The sequence below is a fragment of the Lissotriton helveticus genome, chromosome 8 (assembly GCF_964261635.1).
Source record: "Lissotriton helveticus chromosome 8, aLisHel1.1, whole genome shotgun sequence".
NCBI classification, from domain to species: Eukaryota; Metazoa; Chordata; class Amphibia; order Caudata; family Salamandridae; genus Lissotriton; species Lissotriton helveticus.
The window spans coordinates 775392046-775418258 of NC_136069.1; the positions used below are offsets into that span (position 1 = coordinate 775392046).

The 26213-nt window shown below is 46.9% G+C and overlaps 1 protein-coding gene across 1 annotated transcript in view; it reads right to left on the minus strand.

Moving 5' to 3' along the window:
• LOC144772911 (uncharacterized) overlaps positions 1-26213 on the minus strand; it is a 2519762-nt gene that overhangs the window by 2021201 nt on the left and 472348 nt on the right. The window contains exon 11 of the mRNA XM_078657606.1: positions 15006-15095. The gene's annotated coding sequence lies outside the window, so the exon portion shown is untranslated. The remainder of the gene's footprint in view (positions 1-15005; positions 15096-26213) is intronic.

Genomic DNA, 26213 nt, shown 5'->3' on the forward strand with positions numbered 1-26213 from the left:
AAGTTAGAGGACAGATGGATTGAGAGAAGGAGTTACTGAAATGGAGTAAGGAGAGTAAGGGAAGGGAAAAGAGTGAAGGAGCAAAGGATGGGAAGACAGAGTAAGGAAAGTAAAGGAAAAGGTCTGAAAGAAGATGAGTGTAGAAGTATGGCTGAGTTATAGGGAGTGAGCGTGATAGAAAAGGAGTGAGACTAAGGGGACAGAGAGAATTAGGCTAACAGAGAGAGAATGAGGGAAGGGGAGTGTACAAGTAAGAGGACAGAAGGAGTAAGAGAAGGAGTTAGTACAGTGGAATAAGAAAGTAAGGGAAGAGAAAGGAGTGAAGGAGCAAAGGAAGGCAAGTGAGAGGAAGGAAAGTAAAGGAGTAGGTCTGAAAGAAGGTGAGTGTGGGACAGATTCTTTCTCATTTCAGACCCATATTCTTGTACATAGCCAATAAAAATTGTTCCCACACAAATTCAAAACCAAACTGCACATTTTAATTGGTTGTACATTCCAAGACTTTGAAACTCACATAACATTCACCCATCCCCCCAGTGCTCATTCACCAAGTAACCATGGTAACTCCCTCTAAAAATAGCACACAGTTCACAAGTTCATCATACTATGTTGCAAAACAATCCATCAAGGCTGTTTGACCTCTCAATCTACTAGCTAATGAAATGCAATGTTTCTTTAAATGACTTTTTCTCAACCATTGAAATGACTTCTTACAAAAAAAAAGCATGCACCCTAATTTTCAGTTGAGATTTTTAACAAAGCTCCAATCATTTCTGGTTATTCATCTGCACTGATTCTCAACTACTTTTTTTCATAATCAAACTGCCATTTCATTTCCACAACTCATCTGACTAGAAGCACATTTGCCTTCAAAATGACAAAAGTCTAGTTTGTGGGTTATAGCTATGTCCACTGGAGTCAAAAATACGCAGCTAACAGAGGTATTTACAATCTTGATTTACCAAATGTGGACATTGTATGGATTGGACAGAGAGGATTGAGGAGTCACCAATTGATACCATTGGTAAAATCCTTTATGCATTTACCACACCCTGACCCTATAATTGTGCACTGTGGTGGAAATGACTTAGGCACTTTGACTGGGGTAGGTCTGGAAATGCTTTTAAAGGACATTTTTGGGCAACTGATGTCACTTTTTCCAAAAACTGCCTTGGTATTTTCTAATATATACCAAAGGCTAAAATGGAACTGGTCCAACCAATTTTGTCCACAGATTGAGAAAGCAAGGAAACATGTAAATAAATATGTTTCTGCTTTCCTCCGAGACTATGGTATGGGTTCCATTTACCACAACAACTTGCGTTACAACATGCAAGACATCTATAGGAGAGATGGTGTGCATTTTACAGATGAGGGGAATAGAGTTTTCCTCTTGAATATAAGACTCTGCATTGGTACCTACTTGTAGGTACAAAAAACACCCACTTAACACAACAGCTCTTTTCAGAGCTAACTTACCTCTAAACACTCTACATTATTTTTTTACTCTATTTTTTTACACTGTTTTTCCCCGTCGTGCGCTCAGGGTGCACGTACCAGAGAGTGCACCTGGGAGCGCACCCAGCGCTTACCCCGCGAAATTTAAAAAAAAAAAGTTTTTTTGCCCTTCAGGGTCCTTCTAGGCCCCCCTCAGAAAACCTAGGGGGTCAGGGGGTGTCTACTCTGCCCCCTTTTAATTATTTCCCCCTTTCTTTTTCACCTCTTGTGTCTCGATTCTACCGAGACACAAGATGGCGGACTCTAAGGACTGTTTAGAATGTTGACAGACACCCGACAGCCAATCAGCTTTCCGCTCGCGCACTCCTGTAGCGCCCCTATAGATATATATGTGTTTTTGAAGTTAATTTTCAAAAAAACCACTGGAACAATTTTCAGCAAATATAGCAAAGGCACATCTGCGTACCAGTCCCTACAATTTTGCCAAGTTTGGCGTAATTCCGTTCAGCGGTTCGGGCTGTAGACTTGTCAGACCGTCCTATGGAAATTAACATGGGGAAAACACGTTTTGGGACCCCCCTTTCTTCTCAGCCCCCACTTCACGAATCCCCCCAAAACTTTCAGGGAAGGAGCGCAGCGGAGCTGGCCAAAATTTTGGAAAATTACACACAAATTCCTCAACAAGCGCCAGAGTTATTCCCAATAGAATGTTGCAGATTTCCTATAGTAGCCAATCCTAACTATAGCTACCTACTGGCAACCACCAGTAGGTAATATGTGTTTCATTTTGCAAGGGTCGGCTGCTCTACAATCATTGATGATAGGTTTCCTCGGCCACTTGCAGCGCAAGTGCAGCACGAGTACGACAGGAAATGGCAATCTTTGAATTGCTTTAGATTCATTCAAAGATGCCAAATGAGTGTGCATGGTATGCAATATTTATATTACTTTTAAAAATTCCCAAATATTACTGCCCATGCAAGAACAAAATGTGCCTGCATTTGCATGGACAGCAATCTTTTAAAGATTTATTTTTTCATTGTCTAATCTTCCAGTGTTCAGATTTTAAGCACTCTAAACGCAGCAATTCAACAGCTGTTTTCAGCTTCAATACATAACGCTTGAAGCAGTAACATCTTTTAATGCAACTTTTATTTTATTTTCACCTCACCAACCGTATACATGTCCTCAGTATAAGAAACAACGATGCACACCCTACTGTCACCCTACTGGCACATTGCACAACTTGTGAAATCTGACATCTCCAATCTGCATTACCAATTCCATGCTAACGCCCTAATATCAGCCTCCCCAATCAGAATCTAGACACCTGGGGCTGCATTATAGGATGCAGTGCATTTTCCTTATTAGTAACGAGTGCCCTATTTCAAAAGGTGTGCTTGATGCTAACAAGAAGAGTTCATCGTATAAAATTGAATGAGCTGCCTTGGGGGCAGCGGTGAATTTGTGCTGCCCTGGGGCAGTGCATTGAAGTGAAATACAAAGTGGATTTCAAGCGGACGCTCCATGTTTTACTCTGCACGCAGAAACCCGCCGGCACTTTTAAGAGAAGTGCGAGAACCCCTTGCAGGCTGGTGCAGTGAGTGACAGCATTAGCCTGCAAGGGCACGTCTAGGGGGTCTATAGGACCCCCTTCACCCCTCCTGAGGGCTGCCATCAGGGGCGCCCAGACAGTGCACCGCCTTTTAGGTGGCCCACTCTCAGATGTCTCCTGACAGCTTCTTTACTTTTGCCCCTACATCTATCATATTGTGCAGAGGTAAAGAGATTCCCTCTAACGATAGTGCTGTTTGTACACCAGCGCTATCTGTATTGCAGAAGGGACTGCACAGGTGTCTGCTGCCCCTTCTGTAATACCAGAGTGCTTTGCCCAGAGCTGTGCAAAGAGGGTGCAAACAACAGTTGCACCCCTGGGAAACTTTATATATCATCGCTCCTGAAGTCCCATACTTAAACCCACCATTACCCGTCTGAATGCATGTTAAATTTTGCTCAATTAAACCTTATGATCCCAAATACATCAGTACTAGTCCTCATTTTCAGCTTCTACATATCTCTTTCCATGCCTTTGTATCAACTCCAAACCAGCCTGGCAATGTTCACTATATTAGTAGCCTGTATATGTCTATCATTACTAGTCCGTGTACTGGGTCCTATAGACATTGTAAATGTGGGATACTTGTAAAGCGCACTGTTACTCTACCCGAGTGTCCTGGCGCTGTAGACCGCTGGGGAACCCGTCCTGGTTTTCCCTGTGAGATGGTCCCTTTCTGGGTATCTCCAGGGTGAAACCAGGCATCCCCGGCGTCTGTGGGGGGCCGTTGTAGAGATGAGGCAAGCTTAATGCCCAGAGTTACCGAGTGTGTTCCCTGGTTAGAGTAACTGCAAAAAACACAGTTGGTGGACAGAATGTGGAACAATGTCATACATTCACCCCAGTACAAGGATCTGGGCCTAAATCCATCGTTTTTTTGCACTCCACACCACCCTGGGTTAGACACTGGCTATATGCAAATCAGCTCTGACCCTGTGCCTCATGGGAACAGTCCAGTCCGAACTACCAAGCCATGTCTTTCCCAGACCGGAATCAAGCATCCAAGGACCGGTTTCTGGCTATCAGCCTTCTTCAGCCTGGATAGCTTGACTCCAGTGGTGTGGAGAGCCTGGGACTCACGTCTGAGCATCCCCAGCCCACTCGGGGTGAAATTGCAAAAAACACAGTTGATGGACAGAATGTAGAACAATGTCATACATTCACCCCAGTACAAGGATCTGGGCCTAAATCCATCGGTTTTTTGCACTCCACACCACCCTGGGTTAGACACTGGCTATATGCAAATCAGCTCTGACCCTGTGCCTCATGGGAACAGTCCAGTCCGAACTACCAAGCCATGTCTTTCCCAGACCGGAATCAAGCATCCAAGGACCGGTTTCTGGCTATCAGCCTTCTTCAGCCTGGATAGCTTGACTCCAGTGGTGTGGAGAGCCTGGGACTCACGTCTGAGCATCCCCAGCCCACTCGGGGTGAAATTGCAAAAAACACAGATGATGGACAGAATGTAGAACAATGTCATACATTCACCCCAGTACAAGGATCTGGGCCTAAATCCATCGTTTTTTTGCACTCCACACCACCCTGGGTTAGACACTGGCTATATGCTAATCAGCTCTGACCCTGTGCCTCATGGGAACAGTCCAGTCCGAACTACCAAGCCATGTCTTTCCCAGACCGGAATCAAGCATCCAAGGACCGGTTTCTGGCTATCAGCCTTCTTCAGCCTGGATAGCTTGACTCCAGTGGTGTGGAGAGCCTGGGACTCACGTCTGAGCATCCCCAGCCCACTCGGGGTGAAATTGCAAAAAACACAGTTGATGGACAGAATGTAGAACAATGTCATACATTCACCCCAGTACAAGGATCTGGGCCTAAATCCATCGTTTTTTTGCACTCCACACCACCCTGGGTTAGACACTGGCTATATGCAAATCAGCTCTGACCCTGTGCCTCATGGGAACAGTCCAGTCCGAACTACCAAGCCATGTCTTTCCCAGACCGGAATCAAGCATCCAAGGACCGGTTTCTGGCTATCAGCCTTCTTCAGCCTGGATAGCTTGACTCCAGTGGTGTGGAGAGCCTGGGACTCACGTCTGAGCATCCCCAGCCCACTCGGGGTGAAATTGCAAAAAACACAGTTGATGGACAGAATGTAGAACAATGTCATACATTCACCCCAGTACAAGGATCTGGGCCTAAATCCATCGTTTTTTTGCACTCCACACCACCCTTGGTTAGACACTGGCTATATGCAAATCAGCTCTGACCCTGTGCCTCATGGGAACAGTCCAGTCCGAACTACCAAGCCATGTCTTTCCTAGACCGGAATCAAGCATCCAAGGACCGGTTTCTGGCTATCAGCCTTCTTCAGCCTGGATAGCTTGACTCCAGTGGTGTGGAGTGCCTGGGACTCACGTCTGAGCATCCCCAGCCCACTCGGGGTGAAATTGCAAAAAACACAGTTGATGGACAGAATATAGAACAATGTCATACATTCACCCCAGTACAAGGATCTGGGCCTAAATCCATCGTTTTTTTGCACTCCACACCAACCTGGGTTAGACACTGGCTATATGCAAATCAGCTCTAACCCTGTGCCTCATGGGAACAGTCCAGTCCGAACTACCAAGCCATGTCTTTCCCAGACCGGAATCAAGCATCCAAGGACCGGTTTCTGGCTATCAGCCTTCTTCAGCCTGGATAGCTTGACTCCAGTGGTGTGGAGAGCCTGGGACTCACGTCTGCCCATCCCCAGCCCACTCGGGGTGAAATTGCAAAAAACACTGTTGATGGACAGAATGTAGAACAATGTCATACATTCACCCCAGTACAAGGATCTGGGCCTAAATCCATCATTTTTTTGCACTCCACACCACCCTGGGTTAGACACTGGCTATATGCAAATCAGCTCTGACCCTGTGCCTCATGGGAACAGTCCAGTCCGAACTACCAAGCCATGTCTTTCCCAGATCGGAATCAAACATCCAAGGACCGGTTTCTGGCTATCAGCCTTCTTCAGCCTGGATAGCTTGACTCCAGTGGTGCGGAGAGCCTGGGACTCACGTCTGAGCATCCCCAGCCCACTCGGGGTGAAATTGCAAAAAACACAGTTGATGGACAGAATGTAGAACAATGTCATACATTCACCCCAGTACAAGGATCTGGGCCTAAATCCATCGTTTTTTTGCACTCCACACCACCCTGGGTTAGACACTGGCTATATGCAAATCAGCTCTGACCCTGTGCCTCATGGGAACAGTCCAGTCCGAACTACCAAGCCATGTCCCATGTCTTTCCCAGACCGGAATCAAGCATCCAAGGACCGGTTTCTGGCTATCAGCCTTCTTCAGCCTGGATAGCTTGACTCCAGTGGTGTGGAGAGCCTGGGACTCACGTCTGAGCATCCCCAGCCCACTCGGGGTGAAATTGCAAAAAACACAGTTGATGGACAGAATGTAGAACAATGTCATACATTCACCCCAGTACAAGGATCTGGGCCTAAATCCATCGTTTTTTTGCACTCCACACCACCCTGGGTTAGACACTGGCTATATGCAAATCAGCTCTGACCCTGTGCCTCATGGGAACAGTCCAGTTCGAACTACCAAGCCATGTCTTTCCCAGACCGGAATCAAGCATCCAAGGACCGGTTTCTGGCTATCAGCCTTCTTCAGCCTGGATAGCTTGACTCCAGTGGTGTGGAGAGCCTGGGACTCACGTCTGAGCATCCCCAGCCCACTCGGGGTGAAATTGCAAAAAACACAGTTGATGGACAGAATGTAGAACAATGTCATACATTCACCCCAGTACAAGGATCTGGGCCTAAATCCATCGTTTTTTTGCACTCCACACCACCCTGGGTTAGACACTGGCTATATGCAAATCAGCTCTGACCCTGTGCCTCATGGGAACAGTCCAGTCCGAACTACCAAGCCATGTCTTTCCCAGACCGGAATCAAGCATCCAAGGACCGGTTTCTGGCTATCAGCCTGGATAGCTTGACTCCAGTGGTGTGGAGAGCCTGGGACTCACGTCTGAGCATCCCCAGCCCACTCGGGGTGAAATTGCAAAAAACACAGTTGATGGACAGAATGTAGAACAATGTCATACATTCACCCCAGTACAAGGATCTGGGCCTAAATACATCGGTTTTTTGCACTCCACACCACCCTGGGTTAGACACTGGCTATATGCAAATCAGCTCTGACCCTGTGCCTCATGGGAACAGTCCAGTCCGAACTACCAAGCCATGTCTTTCCCAGACCGGAATCAAGCATCCAAGGACCGGTTTCTGGCTATCAGCCTTCTTCAGCCTGGATAGCTTGACTCCAGTGGTGTGGAGAGCCTGGGACTCACGTCTGAGCATCCCCAGCCCACTCGGGGTGAAATTGCAAAAAACACAGATGATGGACAGAATGTAGAACAATGTCATACATTCACCCCAGTACAAGGATCTGGGCCTAAATCCATCGTTTTTTTGCACTCCACACCACCCTGGGTTAGACACTGGCTATATGCTAATCAGCTCTGACCCTGTGCCTCATGGGAACAGTCCAGTCCGAACTACCAAGCCATGTCTTTCCCAGACCGGAATCAAGCATCCAAGGACCGGTTTCTGGCTATCAGCCTTCTTCAGCCTGGATAGCTTGACTCCAGTGGTGTGGAGAGCCTGGGACTCACGTCTGAGCATCCCCAGCCCACTCGGGGTGAAATTGCAAAAAACACAGTTGATGGACAGAATGTAGAACAATGTCATACATTCACCCCAGTACAAGGATCTGGGCCTAAATCCATCGTTTTTTTGCACTCCACACCACCCTGGGTTAGACACTTGCTATATGCAAATCAGCTCTGACCCTGTGCCTCATGGGAACAGTCCAGTCCGAACTACCAAGCCATGTCTTTCCCAGACCGGAATCAAGCATCCAAGGACCGGTTTCTGGCTATCAGCCTTTTTCAGCCTGGATAGCTTGACTCCAGTGGTGTGGAGAGCCTGGGACTCACGTCTGAGCATCCCCAGCCCACTCGGCATGAAATTGCAAAAAACACAGTTGATGGACAGAATGTAGAACAATGTCATACATTCACCCCAGTACAAGGATCTGGGCCTAAATCCATCTTTTTTTGCACTCCACACCACCCTGGGTTAGACACTGGCTATATGCAAATTAGCTCTGACCCTGTGCCTTGTACTGGGGTGAATGTATGACATTGTTCTACATTCTGTCCATCAACTGTGTTTTTTGCAATTTTCACCCCGAGTGGGCTGGGTATGCTCAGACGTGAGTCCCAGGCTCTCCACACCACTGGAGTCTAGCTATCCAGGCTGAATGAAGGCTGATAGCCAGAAACCGGTCCTTGGATGCTTGATTCCGGTCTGGGAAAGACATGGCTTGGTAGTTCGGACTGGACTGTTCCCATGAGGCACAGGGTCAGAGCTGATTTGCATATAGCCAGTGTCTAACCCAGGGTGGTGTGGAGTGCAAAAAAACGATGGATTTAGGCCCAGATCCTTGTACTGGGGTGAATGTATGACATTGTTCTACATTCTGTCCATCAACTGTGTTTTTTGCAATTTTCACCCCGAGTGGGCTGGGTATGCTCAGACGTGAGTCCCAGGCTCTCCACACCACTGGAGTCAAGCTATCCAGGCTGAATGAAGGCTGATAGCCAGAAACCGGTCCTTGGATGCTTGATTCCGGTCTGGGAAAGACATGGCTTGGTAGTTCGGACTGGACTGTTCCCATGAGGCACAGGGTCAGAGCTGATTTGCATATAGCCAGTGTCTAACCCAGGGAGGTGTGGAGTGCAAAAAAACGATGGATTTAGGCCCAGATCCTTGTACTGGGGTGAATGTATGACATTGTTCTACATTCTGTCCATCAACTGTGTTTTTTGCAATTTTCACCCCGAGTGGGCTGGGTATGCTCAGACGTGAGTCCCAGGCTCTCCACACCACTGGAGTCAAGCTATCCAGGCTGAATGAAGGCTGATAGCCAGAAACCGGTCCTTGGATGCTTGATTCCGGTCTGGGAAAGACATGGCTTGGTAGTTCGGACTGGACTGTTCCCATGAGGCACAGGGTCAGAGCTGATTTGCATATAGCCAGTGTCTAACCCAGGGTGGTGTGGAGTGCAAAAAAACGATGGATTTAGGCCCAGATCCTTGTACTGGGGTGAATGTATGACATTGTTCTACATTCTGTCCATCAACTGTGTTTTTTGCAATTTTCACCCCGAGTGGGCTGGGTATGCTCAGACGTGAGTCCCAGGCTCTCCACACCACTGGAGTCAAGCTATCCAGGCTGAATGAAGGCTGATAGCCAGAAACCGGTCCTTGGATGCTTGATTCCGGTCTGGGAAAGACATGGCTTGGTAGTTCGGACTGGACTGTTCCCATGAGGCACAGGGTCAGAGCTGATTTGCATATAGCCAGTGTCTAACCCAGGGTGGTGTGGAGTGCAAAAAACCGATGGATTTAGGCCCAGATCCTTGTACTGGGGTGAATGTATGACATTGTTCTACATTCTGTCCATCAACTGTGTTTTTTGCAATCTTCACCCCGAGTGGGCTGGGTATGCTCAGACGCGAGTCCCAGGCTCTCCACACCACTGGAGTCAAGCTATCCAGGCTGAATGAAGGCTGATAGCCAGAAACCGGTCCTTGGATGCTTGATTCCGGTCTGGGAAAGACATGGCTTGGTAGTTCGGACTGGACTGTTCCCATGAGGCACAGGGTCAGAGCTGATTTGCATATAGCCAGTGTCTAACCCAGGGTGGTGTGGAGTGCAAAAAAACAATGGATTTAGGCCCAGATCCTTGTACTGGGGTGAATGTATGACATTGTTCTACATTCTGTCCATCAACTGTGTTTTTTGCAATTTTCACCCCGAGTGGGCTGGGTATGCTCAGACGCGAGTCCCAGGCTCTCCACACCACTGGAGTCAAGCTATCCAGGCTGAATGAAGGCTGATAGCCAGAAACCGGTCCTTGGATGCTTGATTCCGGTCTGGGAAAGACATGGCTTGGTAGTTCGGACTGGACTGTTCCCATGAGGCACAGGGTCAGAGCTGATTTGCATATAGCCAGTGTCTAACCCAGGGTGGTGTGGAGTGCAAAAAAACGATGGATTTAGGCCCAGATCCTTGTACTGGGGTGAATGTATGACATTGTTCTACATTCTGTCCATCAACTGTGTTTTTTGCAATTTTCACCCCGAGTGGGCTGGGTATGCTCAGACGTGAGTCCCAGGCTCTCCACACCACTGGAGTCAAGCTATCCAGGCTGAATGAAGGCTGATAGCCAGAAACCGGTCCTTGGATGCTTGATTCCGGTCTGGGAAAGACATGGCTTGGTAGTTCGGACTGGACTGTTCCCATGAGGCACAGGGTCAGAGCTGATTTGCATATAGCCAGTGTCTAACCCAGGGTGGTGTGGAGTGCAAAAAACGATGGATTTAGGCCCAGATCCTTGTACTGGGGTGAATGTATGACATTGTTCTACATTCTGTCCATCAACTGTGTTTTTTGCAATTTTCACCCCGAGTGGGCTGGGTATGCTCAGACGTGAGTCCCAGGCTCTCCACACCACTGGAGTCAAGCTATCCAGGCTGAATGAAGGCTGATAGCCAGAAACCGGTCCTTGGATGCTTGATTCCGGTCTGGGAAAGACATGGCTTGGTAGTTCGGACTGGACTGTTCCCATGAGGCACAGGGTCAGAGCTGATTTGCATATAGCCAGTGTCTAACCCAGGGTGGTGTGGAGTGCAAAAAACCGATGGATTTAGGCCCAGATCCTTGTACTGGGGTGAATGTATGACATTGTTCTACATTCTGTCCATCAACTGTGTTTTTTGCAATCTTCACCCCGAGTGGGCTGGGTATGCTCAGACGCGAGTCCCAGGCTCTCCACACCACTGGAGTCAAGCTATCCAGGCTGAATGAAGGCTGATAGCCAGAAACCGGTCCTTGGATGCTTGATTCCGGTCTGGGAAAGACATGGCTTGGTAGTTCGGACTGGACTGTTCCCATGAGGCACAGGGTCAGAGCTGATTTGCATATAGCCAGTGTCTAACCCAGGGTGGTGTGGAGTGCAAAAAAACAATGGATTTAGGCCCAGATCCTTGTACTGGGGGGAATGTATGACATTGTTCTACATTCTGTCCATCAACTGTGTTTTTTGCAATTTTCAACCCGAGTGGGCTGGGTATGCTCAGACGCGAGTCCCAGGCTCTCCACACCACTGGAGTCAAGCTATCCAGGCTGAATGAAGGCTGATAGCCAGAAACCGGTCCTTGGATGCTTGATTCCGGTCTGGGAAAGACATGGCTTGGTAGTTCGGACTGGACTGTTCCCATGAGGCACAGGGTCAGAGCTGATTTGCATATAGCCAGTGTCTAACCCAGGGTGGTGTGGAGTGCAAAAAAACGATGGATTTAGGCCCAGATCCTTGTACTGGGGTGAATGTATAACATTGTTCTACATTCTGTCCATCAACTGTGTTTTTTGCAATTTTCACCCGAGTGGGCTGGGTATGCTCAGACGTGAGTCCCAGGCTCTCCACACCACTGGAGTCAAGCTATCCAGGCTGAATGAAGGCTGATAGCCAGAAACCGGTTCTTGGATGCTTGATTCCGGTCTGGGAAAGACATGGCTTGGTAGTTCGGACTGGACTGTTCCCATGAGGCACAGGGTCAGAGCTGATTTGCATATAGCCAGTGTCTAACCCAGGGTGGTGTGGAGTGCAAAAAAACGATGGATTTAGGCCCAGATCCTTGTACTGGGGTGAATGTATGACATTGTTCTACATTCTGTCCATCAACTGTGTTTTTTGCAATTTTCACCCCGAGTGGGCTGGGTATGCTCAGACGCGAGTCCCAGGCTCTCCACACCACTGGAGTCAAGCTATCCAGGCTGAATGAAGGCTGATAGCCAGAAACCGGTCCTTGGATGCTTGATTCCGGTCTGGGAAAGACATGGCTTGGTAGTTCGGACTGGACTGTTTCCATGAGGCACAGGGTCAGAGCTGATTTGCATATAGCCAGTGTCTAACCCAGGGTGGTGTGGAGTGCAAAAAAGATGGATTTAGGCCCAGATCCTTGTACTGGGGTGAATGTATGACATTGTTCTACATTCTGTCCATCAACTGTGTTTTTTGCAATTTTCACCCCGAGTGGGCTGGGTATGCTCAGACGTGAGTCCCAGGCTCTCCACACCACTGGAGTCAAGCTATCCAGGCTGAATGAAGGGTTGATAGCCAGAAACCGGTTCTTGGATGCTTGATTCCGGTCTCGGAAAGACATGGCTTGGTAGTTCGGACTGGACTGTTCCCATGAGGCACAGGGTCAGAGCTGATTTGCATATAGCCAGTGTCTAACCCAGGGTGGTGTGGAGTGCAAAAAAACGATGGATTTAGGCCCAGATCCTTGTACTGGGGTGAATGTATGACATTGTTCTACATTCTGTCCATCAACTGTGTTTTTTGCAATTTTCACCCCGAGTGGGCTGGGTATGCTCAGACGTGAGTCCCAGGCTCTCCACACCACTGGAGTCAAGCTATCCAGGCTGAATGAAGGCTGATAGCCAGAAACCGGTCCTTGGATGCTTGATTCCGGTCTGGGAAAGACATGGCTTGGTAGTTCGGACTGGACTGTTCCCATGAGGCACAGGGTCAGAGCTGATTTGCATATAGCCAGTGTCTAACCCAGGGTGGTGTGGAGTGCAAAAAAACGATGGATTTAGGCCCAGATCCTTGTACTGGGGTGAATGTATGACATTGTTCTACATTCTGTCCATCAACTGTGTTTTTTGCAATTTTCACCCCGAGTGGGCTGGGTATGCTCAGACGTGAGTCCCAGGCTCTCCACACCACTGGAGTCAAGCTATCCAGGCTGAATGAAGGCTGATAGCCAGAAACCGGTCCTTGGTTGCTTGATTCCGGTCTGGGAAAGACATGGCTTGGTAGTTCGGACTGGACTGTTCCCATGAGGCACAGGGTCAGAGCTGATTTGCATATAGCCAGTGTCTAACCCAGGGTGGTGTGGAGTGCAAAAAAACGATGGATTTAGGCCCAGATCCTTGTACTGGGGTGAATGTATGACATTGTTCTACATTCTGTCCATCAACTGTGTTTTTTACAATTTTCACCCCGAGTGGGCTGGGTATGCTCAGACGTGAGTCCCAGGCTCTCCACACCACTGGAGTCAAGGTATCCAGGCTGAATGAAGGCTGATAGCCAGAAACCGGTCCTTGGATGCTTGATTCCGGTCTGGGAAAGACATGGCTTGGTAGTTCGGACTGGACTGTTCCCATGAGGCACAGGGTCAGAGCTGATTTGCATATAGCCAGTGTCTAACCCAGGGTGGTGTGGAGTGCAAAAAAACGATGGATTTAGGCCCAGATCCTTGTACTGGGGTGAATGTATGACATTGTTCTACATTCTGTCCATCAACTGTGTTTTTTGCCCTGGTTAGAGTAGGCACTGAGGCGAGAATTATCAATCCGTTGACCCTGGTCCAAGACCCTGCCGCATCGGGAATTGAACCCTGGTCCCGGGCCGTTCTCTGCTTACAGGTCTGCCACCTCTAACCAGTGACCACACCTCTCCACATTGCATAGGGTAAAGAGTATGCATTAACTTGTTAACTTTGCACATAAGCACTTGAACTCCAAATTGAACATTATAGAAACACAGAACAACTACTACTCTCTTTCATCCCATTTCCATGTTGTACAGATTGCAGAGCATACTATATCCATAGGCAGTCAAATGACTGAAATTGCCATATAATCCATTACCTACTCCATAAAAATATTTTAACAAAAAATTGTATTGAGCTCACACATATCAAAAGTGACTACAATTGTGACGACACCTGTTGCAATTAAAGGACCTTCGCAACGTTTGACTAGTCAAATTTCAGTTGCGTATCTGGGTTATTAATATAGTAGAACTTTTGCATGGACAAGTTTAACATCTGTAAAAATGCCAAAACAATGAAGTAATACTATCACAAAATGTGCTGCATTATGTTGCATAATTTGCTATTTCTTGCCACATAATTTAATCTACTGTGCTGCATAATTTGGTGCTCCTCTGCTGCATAATACCAGTGGCTATGACCATTACCCATATGCAGTTATCTATATAGGTCATGGGCACGGCTCTCTCCTGTACTATAGAACAGGAGCATGATAAAAACCCATGATGTTGTAAGGCTGCATGGAGATCCTGTATTAATAATATCAGTTTCTAAACGTCATAACTCACTCCTTTGGCATAGCTACAGTTGATACCAAAACTAGCTAACCACTGTTGCTACACCATGAGGGCGCTCAAGGCCAGGCTGACAGAGCTCTTTTAGAGGCAGACTGCACAGTGCTGATTGTCTTCTTTGGCAGAAAGCACAGCTGTTGGAGGGGGAAAGAAAGGCCTGGACGGTAATGGGTGTTGGTTAGGGATTGCCGGTACTTATTTTCATAACATTTTAGGCAGGGAGTAGAGGCTGTGTTATGTATGGCTCACCATCCATGAGCCGCAGTTGAAAGGAGGGCATATGATTTTGGAGGTCATGTATAACATAATATTATAGATGGGTAAAAAGTTAATTGCAGGGATGATTTTCAACTCAGGGTTCTGAGAGATATAAGCAACTCGAGCATCTTCCTTGTCTATTTGATGTCACTAAGAACCCATTGGTGAAGAAAATCCCCATAATTCACTGTTACCCTTCTATAACTCTATGTGTTCTTTCTGCAGGGAAATAGTACTTGCAGCCTTGAATGGTAAGTGTTTATAACCATTTACTAAACTCTGCAGTCAAAATGGAGGAATGTTCATATAAAAGTTAGATTAATATAGCACAGCACCATGTGCAACTTAGAAATTTGTAAAAACAAAATGTATTTTATCATTTAGCTGTACTGCAATCAATAAGCAAAATTAAGAAAGAAAGTGCGTTATTATCTGTATAACCTGGGAATCCTGTCCTAGGTTTCGCTGTATCATCCAGAGGGCGAGCATTCGGTTTTGCTGGGTTATCTTCTTGTGCAAAGTTTTCAGGTTCTAGAACGAAACAGATGACATGAAAAATTAAAGAAAACAAATTATGTCACCATTGCGCTGCAATATGTAGGTCTGGAATAAAGATAATGTCTGCAATTTCAGATATCGTGCTGACCTTTAAAACTACACATACATTAATTGAACCTGGTTCGTGTGGAGTGTAGATCTTGGTCAGTTTTTAGTAAAACAAGTCAATAGGTATTGCAAAACTCTGAGACATATTTTACAGTGTCATGCCTTTTATATAAAGCCTTAAATTACTACAGTCGCCATTAGTAAAAAAATTAATAAACGGGACGCTAAGATTAATATGAAAGAGTAAGGCCTCTTTAGACACTAGTTCAACCCATTCAATATGGAGTCATTAAAGGTTGTCACTTTGCTGATAATTCTCTACTGGCTTTACATGTGTCTCCCTGGCATTCATACCACACACAGAACACATAGGCCCTGGGTCAGCTACAATGTCAAGATATGAGGGAGACTGCATGGCATTCACCTTGTAATGAACAATAGAACAGAGTGGCTTTTGAACTGAGGGCTTGAGAGTTAATATTTGATAGCCGCTCTGGGTTTATTTTATCTTCTCACCAATAATGTGGGCATGCCATGTCCGTTGGATAAAGTTAACTCAAGACATGACTCTAAATCCTATAAAATGATTGCTGGTGATAGGAAACAAGCACGAAAGAGAGGTAAGGTGAAAAAAGTGGGAAACAAGGAGCTCAATAATCTTGACTAATAGAGTAAGTTTTCAGTCACCCCCTGATACATTGTATATAGCGTGTCGTATTGAAGCATTTATAAAGTGTAATGGCAATTTATGTGAATCAAATAAATAAAATACATTATCTGTTGGACAATAAAAACATTACAATTGTGGACCAATTATTAATAAATCAAAGCTCAGAAATTACTCAAAGATGTTCAATGGGGGGAATTCAAAATACTATTAAACATAAATGAAGGTTTCCAAGGCAGTGCTCATGCCCTGCCATAGGTAGGTAGAAGAATGAATAAATAATTTGTGTGGACTGTGTAATGCCTGAACTTTCCACATCTCCTGTCTCCCACTCTTGAAAACTGAAGTGTACTTTTTGTGTTGTTTTGTGTAACACTGCAGTCATTGGTCAGAAGCTAACCAAGTATGACTTCTGTGATTGGTCTAGTGGCTTTAGTATCTGTGTCATAAGAAAATTAGCGAGTTGCATCATTGCAAAGTTTTTTAATATTCAAATGGTTTGCTGGCAAACCACATACAGAAATTTCTAAGGGATACTTGTTAAATTGGTATAGAATGAAAAGTCTCTAGTGCAGTAGCCATGTGCCTTTTTGCTCGCCATTGCATCATGCTGACAGACTATTCATGGCCACTTGTGATGTGGACAGTCTCATGAATTAACAAGTTTCTTACCTTTGGTAATGATATATCCAGATATAGGCAGTTCGCTCTCAGGGAAAAGAGAGGATCTGGGAGATTGTTCATAATTTCCCGATAGGTTGGGGATGTTGCTTTGTCTGACATGAGATTGAGTAACAATCTGTCCTCTAAATGAGAGTATTCCTTGGATGGTATCTCACTCTGATATGTAGCTGTGCAAGTTGTGTCTCAATTGTAAGTACCGAAAATGCTCCATATCAGCTAGTTGATATTCGGTCTTGAGTTCTGCAAAGGTTAGCATTTTCCCACCTTGCCATGCATGCCCTATGGTGGGGAAACATCTTTTACAACGCAACTTTTACCACGCAGTGCCTTTACAATGCAGGTTTTTCAACGCAAGTCATTACAATGAATTGCACTGGGGGGCGCTCTAGGATAGGTAATAGTTTAATTTACTATCCAACACCGTCCCTACTATCCACAGGGACTGGAGTTGGAATAGTAAATTAAGCTATTCACTATCCAGCACCCCCCAACGCAAGTCGTTTTAACGACTTGCGTTGAAAAACCTTCTTTGTAAAAGCATGAGTGGTAAAAGCATGCGTTGTAACAACGTACATCCCCTATGGTGTCTAAACCTATCAAGCTCCATTTGTGAAGTTCCTGTAGTTGTCCTACATCGCCCAGTTCATAGCTCTCCCAAAGTGGTGTCTGCTGAGTCAGCATCAAGTACCACCCCAGTAGTCTAGAAGTAGAGTGCCATGCTTTTATGACCTTGTATGTGTGCAGTGGCAATGATTTAACTCAGTGTTTCCGGTAGAGTGCCGCTAAGTGCTCTCCGCTTCCCATCGCATGTCTCTCAATCCTGTATGCCTGTTCTGTCTGCAGCTCAAAACCCACCTATTGATATTGATCAGTTGAAACGCTAAGTAAGAACTCCGAATGTCCGGGACTGCTAGTCTGCCCCAGTAAACTCCGCACTGTAGTTTGCGCAGAGCTTTTCAAGGCCTGCCTCCCTCCCAGAGTATTATGCATTGCTCCCCCTCTATCATTTTGAAGATGGGATCAGGGATTCTGCATGGGGTATTCTGCAAGACGTAGAGCTAGCGTGGTAGAGCCATCATCTTGAATAATGTTGCTGTGCCCATGAGGAAGATCGGCAAATTCCGCCAGTGTTTTATGTCTCCACACAGCCTCTCTAATTCGGGATGTATATTAAGGCTAAGGAATTCCTCAGCTGTCCTAATGATCCATATGCCTAAGTATTTGAATTTAACAAACAATGTTGGTGAGGAGCGCACACTACTAATTATAATAGCATGTGTATCTCGGTATGTGTGCAGTGTTGAATGATATGCCTGCAAAGCATATGTGTGTAAGACTAAAAAAGTGGCCTAGTCCCAGGTGGCAACAAGGGCTTCAACACGCACTGATTAGACCTTATGTGCATTTAACATACATTTTTAATAAGAATTATCATAAATTCAATTCAACATGGTGTACAATCATTTACCAGCTGTAGGTATGCACATTTCAGTGACGATACTACACTTGATTTACAATTCAATTAAAACCTTTTTATGCAATAAATGGCAGGACCAAATGCATTTCGGGACACTTGGTCCCTTCATCAGGGGTATTCTGTGAACAAAGAAAAAGGAAAACATTTCAGTTGATGCATGTTGGGATCGGTTCTAGTTTGTATGGATGATACATTTCTGTTGTGTTTAAGCGTGTCATGCAACCATCACTAAAGTGAAAAATATGTGTTTGTAGAAAGACCCCCGCTTACTCTTTTATCACAGGTCAATGCTAACAAAAAAACAAAAGGAAGAACAAAGAAACAGGAGGTTACGGGTGCTGACCTCCTCTGTGCCGTATTACACTTAGGTGCGGGCGGACATTTCCGGTCTGCCCACGGAATGGGCCGAGATTTTACCCTTCCCCTGATGAAGGGACCAAGTGTCCCGAAATGCATTTGGTCCTGCAATTTAATGCAAAAAAAGCTATTGTCAATCTGGTGTTACATTGTTTGCTTCGTCACTGAAATTTTTATACCTACAGCCGGTAAATGATTGTACACCATGGTGAATTGAATTAATGATAATTCTTATTAAAAATGTATGTTAAATGCACATAAGGTCTAATCAGTAGTTTGTGTTGAAGCCCTAGTTGCCACCTGGGACTAGGCCACTTTTTAAAGTATTTGAATTTGTTATGGTGTACTAGAGCTACACAGTCAGTTGTGAGGGTGGGTGCCCACGAGAGTAAAAATAATGGACTTATCCCAGTCTATCTGGTACCCAGAGTAGGTGCCAAAAACCTGTAGTATGTTTATTAGCGTATGGAATGTATATGTGGGCTGGTGTGCGTAAAGCAATACATCATCAGTATACAATGATATACCCTCTTCCAACCCCCGCCAATGTCTATGCCCCATATCAAGGAGTCTCATCGGTTCCATGCCGACAGCAGTTCCAGTGCAAGAGCTAATAATGTTGGTGACAGTGGTCCTCCCTGACTGGGGCCTGATGGAGTGTTAACGTTCTCGAAACCGACCCATTGACATGCATGAAGGGTTTCAGGCATTGGTATAAAAGATGCACCCAGGCACAGAAATGAGGTCCGATACCCAGCCTGAACAACATAGCGAAGAGATAAGGCCACTCAATGCTGTCAAACGCCATTCAGGCATCTAATGACAAGGGAGCAGCTGGTATATGTGGTCGTGCCGCTGTAGCCTGGATGACACCGTAAAGTCACCTTAGATTAAGTGGGTGCTTCTCTGAGGGTATACACCCAGAATGATCAGGATGTATTAGGGTGGAGATTATAGGTATGAGTCGGTTGACCAGTTCATTAGAAAGTACTTTGGTTTCGTAATTGAGAAGGGATATGGGTTGGTACAACATGCATAAGTCTGCGGGTTTGCCTTTTTTATGGATGACTACAATCATGGCCAACCTTAGGTCTTCGAATAGGCCTCCCTTTTCCAGCGCAGTCTTCAACATTTCCAGCATCAGCTGTGCCACTTCTGTCGCTGCACATTTAAAGAGATAAGTGGGTAGTCCATTTGGACCAGCCACCTTCTCAGATTGTAGGTCTCTTATGGCTTCTTCCACCTCACCTCTTCTTTTGTTAAGTCGTTGTCAAGCACCTCCCTGTTGTCGTCCGTAAGGGATGGGAGTGAGATATCTCTGAGGTGTTCTACACTCTCGTCCCCCGATCTAACTGTTGCTGATTGATAAAGCGACTCATAATAAGACGCAAATACCTCTGCTATGTCTGCCCCCAATCCTCACCTACTACCATCTGTTGTACAGATTTTGGCGTCCCAGTTCCGCTCTTTATCTCTCTGCTCTAGCCATGCAATGAGTTTGTTGGCCTTGTCCCCCTAGTCATACAGTGGTCTCTGTGTAGCTACTGCATGGTGGCGAGCAGTCTCCTTCTCTATGTCCTAAAGTTCATTTTGTTTAAGGCTTATTAAATACTGATGCCCCCGGGTGTCTTCTTCGCCACCATTGTTGCATTGTTCTAGTAGACTTATCTCATGCTCTAACATTTTACATTTAGAGCACCTCTCTTTCTTGTTGCCCCCTATAGTGGCCTGCACGTATCTCCACGCCACCAACTTCTATGCTTCCGACAGGATGGAGTGTGAGTACACGGACCCAGAGTTTTTGTCAAAATATTGCTGCGTTCACTAGCTAAATGTATCTTGGAATTCTCTACTCTGAAAGTGCCAGGATGCTATACATGGGGGTGTGGTATAAGTCCCGACTGGGCTTTGGATAAGGACCTCTACTGGTGAGTGGTCTGAGATGCCTCTGGCTATACGCTGTGTTCCTCAGAACTATCCTGCATGCATGCAGTCTTTACATGACCCAGATCCGTGTGCAGCAGAAATGTGTGTATACTGTCTACTGGTTGGGTTATGCAGTCTCCATAGGTCTGCTAGACCCATTGCCTTCGCAAATGTTCGTAGCGGCTCCGTCCCTCCCGTGCAGGTCTGCGCTGCAGTTTTGTCCAACTCGCGTGACATCACTGCATTCATATCCCCACCCAGTATGTGTATTCCTGGAGGCGTGTCCAGTAGTGTTTTCCTTGGTTCAGGGAGGGTGCCTGAATGGAATTTTGGTCGGATGTATACCAACCATATATAGAGTTTTTGCCCCGCCCATGTTCCGGTCAGTGTTGCAAATCTGCCCAGAGGGACCTGCCAGGTGCAGTCCCTTATCAGTGGCACCGAGTTTTTAACCAGTATCAACACTCCTTGGGATCCCATCGTAAAGGCAGCCAGGGCTGCTAAGGTGTAGCCGTATCTTTTGAGTGCTAGACCCTGGTTGCCTTTCAAGTGCATCTCCTGGAGATGGATCAAGTCGGGGAGTGCCTACGTAGGTACTGCATGACCATAGTCCTTTACATTTTGTCCCTCAGGCCATTCACTTTCCAGGTAAGAAGTGTTAGTGTGGTTGTGGACTGTGGTGTTGTAGCCATATCTGAGTATTTTGTGTATGAGGGTCCATTCCCACCTCCTTCTCCATCCCTCTCTTCCTCGATTGCCGCCAGGTGCATTTGGTCTGAAATAATGGGTCAATGCACAGCGCAACAATAACATATAACAAACATAATCTCATACTCAAAAAACAGATCCCCTTTGCAATTACCCCCCTCCCTGCTACCCTGCACTGTAGGTTTTAAACAACCCACCTACCCAATTTGCAGAGCTCCTGTCGCCCCAATAAAACCAGTTAACTGCTTCTCAGGTTGGCTGGCTCTACCACGTACGTACCCGCAGCCGCCCTCCCACCCTTTTGCATCTGAGGGTTAGCCGTAGAAGTAGCATGTTGTCCAAAGTCATAGACCCCTCATCAGCAGACTTTCGCCATATCACATAGGCCCTGATTACCTTACAAAGTCCTTCATTTCTGTTCTTACTTATCTTCTGGATATTGAAATGTGTCCTTACTCACCCCCCTTCCCTCCCGCTGCTCGGTGTCCAGCGTCGTCTTCAGAGTTTGTGTGTGTGCTTGAGTTTTGTCGGTTTGTGTTCCACCAAGAGCGGAACATCTTTGATCATCCCATTTCCGGCCTGGGTCCTGCCGCTGCTGGCAATTCATTTTTTCCCTCCTTCAAGCCAGTCCCATACCTCATCAGGTCTTATGAAATATAGAGATTTATCATGGTCAATGACTCTAAGTTTAGCAGATAATATCATCATATATTTGAGAATTTTTCATCTCAGGATTCTCTTCACCTCGTCAAAGGTGCGTTGTTGCCGCTGTACCACAGGAGTGAAGTCTGAGAAGAACCGGATTACAGAGTTTTCAGAGGGTAGGTCGCACGTTGTGCGAGCTGACTGTAGTATTATGTCACGATCTTTGAAGTTAAGGATGCATGCAATTATTGTCATCGCAGGCCCCTGGTTTTGGTGGTGGCGCCAGTCATCTAAACACTCCCTCTACAGAGAAGTAGTTCAAAAGGTGCTTGAGTTTGAGGTGGTTAAGTACGAGGTCTTCCAAAAAGAGTCCCGCATCTGGGCCCACTGCCCCCTCAGGCACCCCCATCACTATAATGTTATTTCTCCGGGATCGCCCTTCCTGGTCCTAAAGCTTTGCCGCCATCAAATTGTGTTGCTGTGTGAGATGCTGTTTATGCTTCTCCATTCTTTTGGAAGCAGTTTGCTGTTCAGCGACGTTTGTTTCAGCTGTGCCCACTTTTTCAGAGGTTTAATTCAGGTCTGCTCACAGCAAGGTCACTTCGATTGTGATTGTATCAATTTTGGATTCGTGCGCTGTCCCCAGTTCATGTATCGTTGCCATAATTGCACCCAGTAAAGGCTCCAATGGGTCTTAAGCTCTGTGTGCTGCTCCCCCCTCTGACATCTGTACCCTGAGTATTGTGCATTTATCAAGTGTATTACTCTGCTATGGAGGGGCTCTATTGGAGCACATTGTGTGTACTTCCGCTGGGGTGAACGGCGGAGGAGACACCGCAGTATCTCAGTCCAGGCCAAAATCCCCGATGGGCCCCATGGCCTCCCCCCCACAAAGCTGCGCGAGACCTTCCTGTCTCTGCTACCTGTATATCTGTCCCGACTCAACAGTTCTCGTGATCTTCAGGCTGCAGCTCAATCTCCCAATAGGTGCGGGGGCCTCCCTGTAGTTCCTAGGCTCTTATTCAAGAAGGGGAGCTGATCATTTACCGGGAACCATCCAGTCGGGCACTCCGGCTTCAACCTGTGCGGTTTGGGTGTAGCCCTTGTCCCAGGGCCAAGTCACTTGTTTTGAAAGCCTAAGAGCCCCGTTGATCAAGGTCCTTACCTCTGTGGCCCGGTTTTCATGTGCATTGCCAGAGTCTTTATGTAGTAGCCCTGCCTCCAAGAGAGATGAGGGGCCTCAGTCCGATCCCGCTGTTGATCTCCCCTATGAGACAGGGTTACCACCAGTCTCGACGACCATTTTACAGCCTAGGCTGCGATGCCAGGGCCCCAGTCAAAACCTGGCCTCGGCCAAATTGTTGTCTCCCCCCCTGCACTCCCCAGTTGGTGAAGGAAGGCTCTGGAGAGGGTAGGTATTTGTTTGGAGTGTGGCCGCGTGTAGAGGAGAGCACTAATTCAACAGTGTTAGACCTGTCTGGATTTTTTTTGCGCAGTCCCTCCTCCTTATTATTTATTTTGTCCCCTTTTTGCCCCTCATATCCTTAATATTTTTCTGTCTACTATTTTTTTTAGGTGTTGGTCAAGGGGATAGGTGTTCTTTTTCCCCCCATAATCTTTTACCTCAGGCCCAGAGGCCTGTTCTGACAGGAAAGTTGGCACCACCTAAAATGGTGGCCACCAACTGCCCCAACTGTCGCACCTAGAACTTGGCCATAGCTTAACATAGGGCATTCCAGAACCTTCTGGTCCATGCTGGACCATTGAAGGGCAGCCTATAAAAGGCGGAATGCAGGGCAGCCATTTTGTCTACCTGTGGAAGTCAGCTGGAGGACAGGTGGTAGCTGAGAGTGGGAAGAGGTTGGACTTGGGGTTGACCTCCTGGACTGGGAAGCTGCCTTTTTTTTGGCCCAACCCGCTACTCCCCTGTTGGTTACTTGTCCTGGCCCCGCTGTAGGAAGTTACTGGAGACCCTGGGCGCCTAGCTCAACCTTGTCTCAAATTATACAGGGACAGCTTCTGGAGAAGGAGACTGTCGCGCTGCGAAGCGCAGTCCTCTGCCCAGCTGGTGAGACCTATCAAGGAGTGCACCTACTTTCACCCTCAGCCCCTGTCCATGGACTGCCAACTGCCTCAGTACTGCTAGTCGCCCCCTCCTCTGGGGTTGGTGTGTGCCAGGGGGTTTGGATTAACTCAGACTACAAACTGCCTTTCCCTTTCACCAACTGCCCCTCACCTGCCTTTGCTGGCGAGTGCTCGCTGTCCGGGTGAGGCGTGGGAGGAAGGTGACGCGATCGCCCTGAAGTGGCTGGGCTTATTGCCCTCATCCTGGTAGTGCAGGCAGGGCCTGGTTGACCCATCGACTGAAGAGGGAAGAGAGCGCCTGGCTGAGGAAGCGGCCCGGAGTCTGCAGCGGTAGTGTTGTGGAGCCGCTAGCTCCCCGCGCATGCTCCGTGAGTAGGCCAGCGAGTGGAAGCGAGGCGGCACTTCCTCAGAGCCGCTGATCCCCCGCGCTTGCCCAGTGAGCAGGGGAGGCGGTCTGAAGAGAGAGAGGCGGCGCTCGCGTAAGGATCTTGTCTCCCGCGTTTGCTTTGAGGAGCGAGCGCCTGGAGCCCCGACGACCCCCTCATTTCTAGAGCGCCTGGAGCCCCGACGACCCCCTCATTTCTAAAGCGCCTGGAGCCCCCGACGACCCCCTTATTTCTGAAGCGTCTAAAACCCCCAGCGGCCCCCCTCCCTCCTTTTTCTGAAGAACCTCGGCAGGAGGGAGTGGAGAGAGAGGCCGGTGGGACCTCAAGAGAGCTTAAAATCGTCCGCAACGCGTGGGGACTGGGACAACAACGTCCCCACGCTACAGTAAGGAGTGGGGCTCTCTAATTTCTGGGGAGTGCTAAGTAATGGTGAATTCTTACTTTTGACAGATGCTTTCCCTCCTCAGTGGAATAGAAGTCCTGGGGAGCCACAGACAAATCTGACACATATTTAACTGGCCTAAAAAGGCATAAAAGGTTACCTGCTTATTATTGATATAGTGCTTATAAAATGTAAGGCAACACAGAAATTCATTGGTAATTTACATAAGAAGATTAAAAGTGTTACTGCAAGTGCTGAGACCAGTTGTAGATTACAGAACCTACTAGAAACTATGCTTAATTAAATGCTAGGATCTCTAGTAATGTAAAGTTAATGACTAGTTAGCACCTTGGTAGAGATTATCTTAAATTCCTGATTACTAGGTATTGTGTTTTCTCTCCAACAGGGAATCTGCATAAGAGGTCAATCTAGTAATGGTGAAAAACTAAGCATATGTACCAGTTACCTGCATTGAGTTGTAATTCTCTTTCTATAGACAAACAGTGGTATAATTTTTCCTAAACTAAGTGTAAATTTTTCCTGTGTGAATACTAAGAGTTAAAGCAAAGAGAATCCTATTTTTATAAAACAGCTCATATTTTCCTAACATTTTTGGTGTAGCGTTTTCTTTTGTGTGCTATTGCGTGGTCGTATTCTTGGGTGGTCTGCAACCTTAACACTGTGCCTCTGAAATGCATGTCTTGCCCTAGGCCAGGCTACCCAGTTCCAACATTTGGTGCCTAGCGGTGGGATCACTGACTTGGTTGCAGCTACTCACTAGTAATTCAACGCAATACACTAAACCTACACCAGGAGTTTTCTCCTTGCGGCCCTCCTAATTTACATTTTTGTTTTTTCTAAATTTATTTCTGGTGGTGGGTGGAGGTTGACCCTAGGACACTTTTGGTTTCCTCCTGTGTGAAAAGTTTATACTCTAGCAAAAATGGAGATAAATGTGGAAGAGCTGGATAACTATACTGTGACCCAACTAAAGGACTGGTGTCAGCAGCAAGGTGTGTTTTTCAACAAGGGTGCCAAGAAAGGCGAGCTGCAGACAAGCATACGGGCATGGGTGGAGGCTCATTCCGGGGAGGTACCAGTGTCAGAGGGGAGTGACAGGGACACTGTCGTTGAGACTGCAATGCTGTACCAAGCGGAGGGGGGAAATCTACTGACAGGTTCCAAGACACCTCCCAGGGCGGGCAGCAGCGTCTCGGAGAAGGGTTTAACTGAAGCCGAGCTAGAAGATAGGAGGGAGGAGAGGAGAATGAGTCTGGAGTTAGCTAGGATGGATATGCAAAGGGAGGAAAGGAGGTTAGCTCATGAGCGAACCCTCAAGGAGATGGACCTACAGGTCCTAATACGAAGGCCTCCCACTCCAGACAATGGTGGCAGCGAAAAGAAAGTAGACACCAGGGAATCCAGACCCTATTTACCAAAAGATGTCATCGCTAGTTACACCTCAGGTGATGACATTGCCAATTGGTTAGCCGCCTACGAAGTTTCTTTAAGGGCTCACGGGATCCTAGAAACTCACTGGGGAGGTGGGCTGTATAAATACATGCCACCTGCTGGCAGAGACACCTTGTTGGCTCTGGAGCAGGATGAGCAAACCCACTACCCTGCCATGAAGGTGGCACTGGTGAAAAAGTTTGGACTTACCCCTGAAAGGTACAGACAAAAATTCAGGGGAAGTCACAAAATGAGTAACCAGAATTGGGTAGAC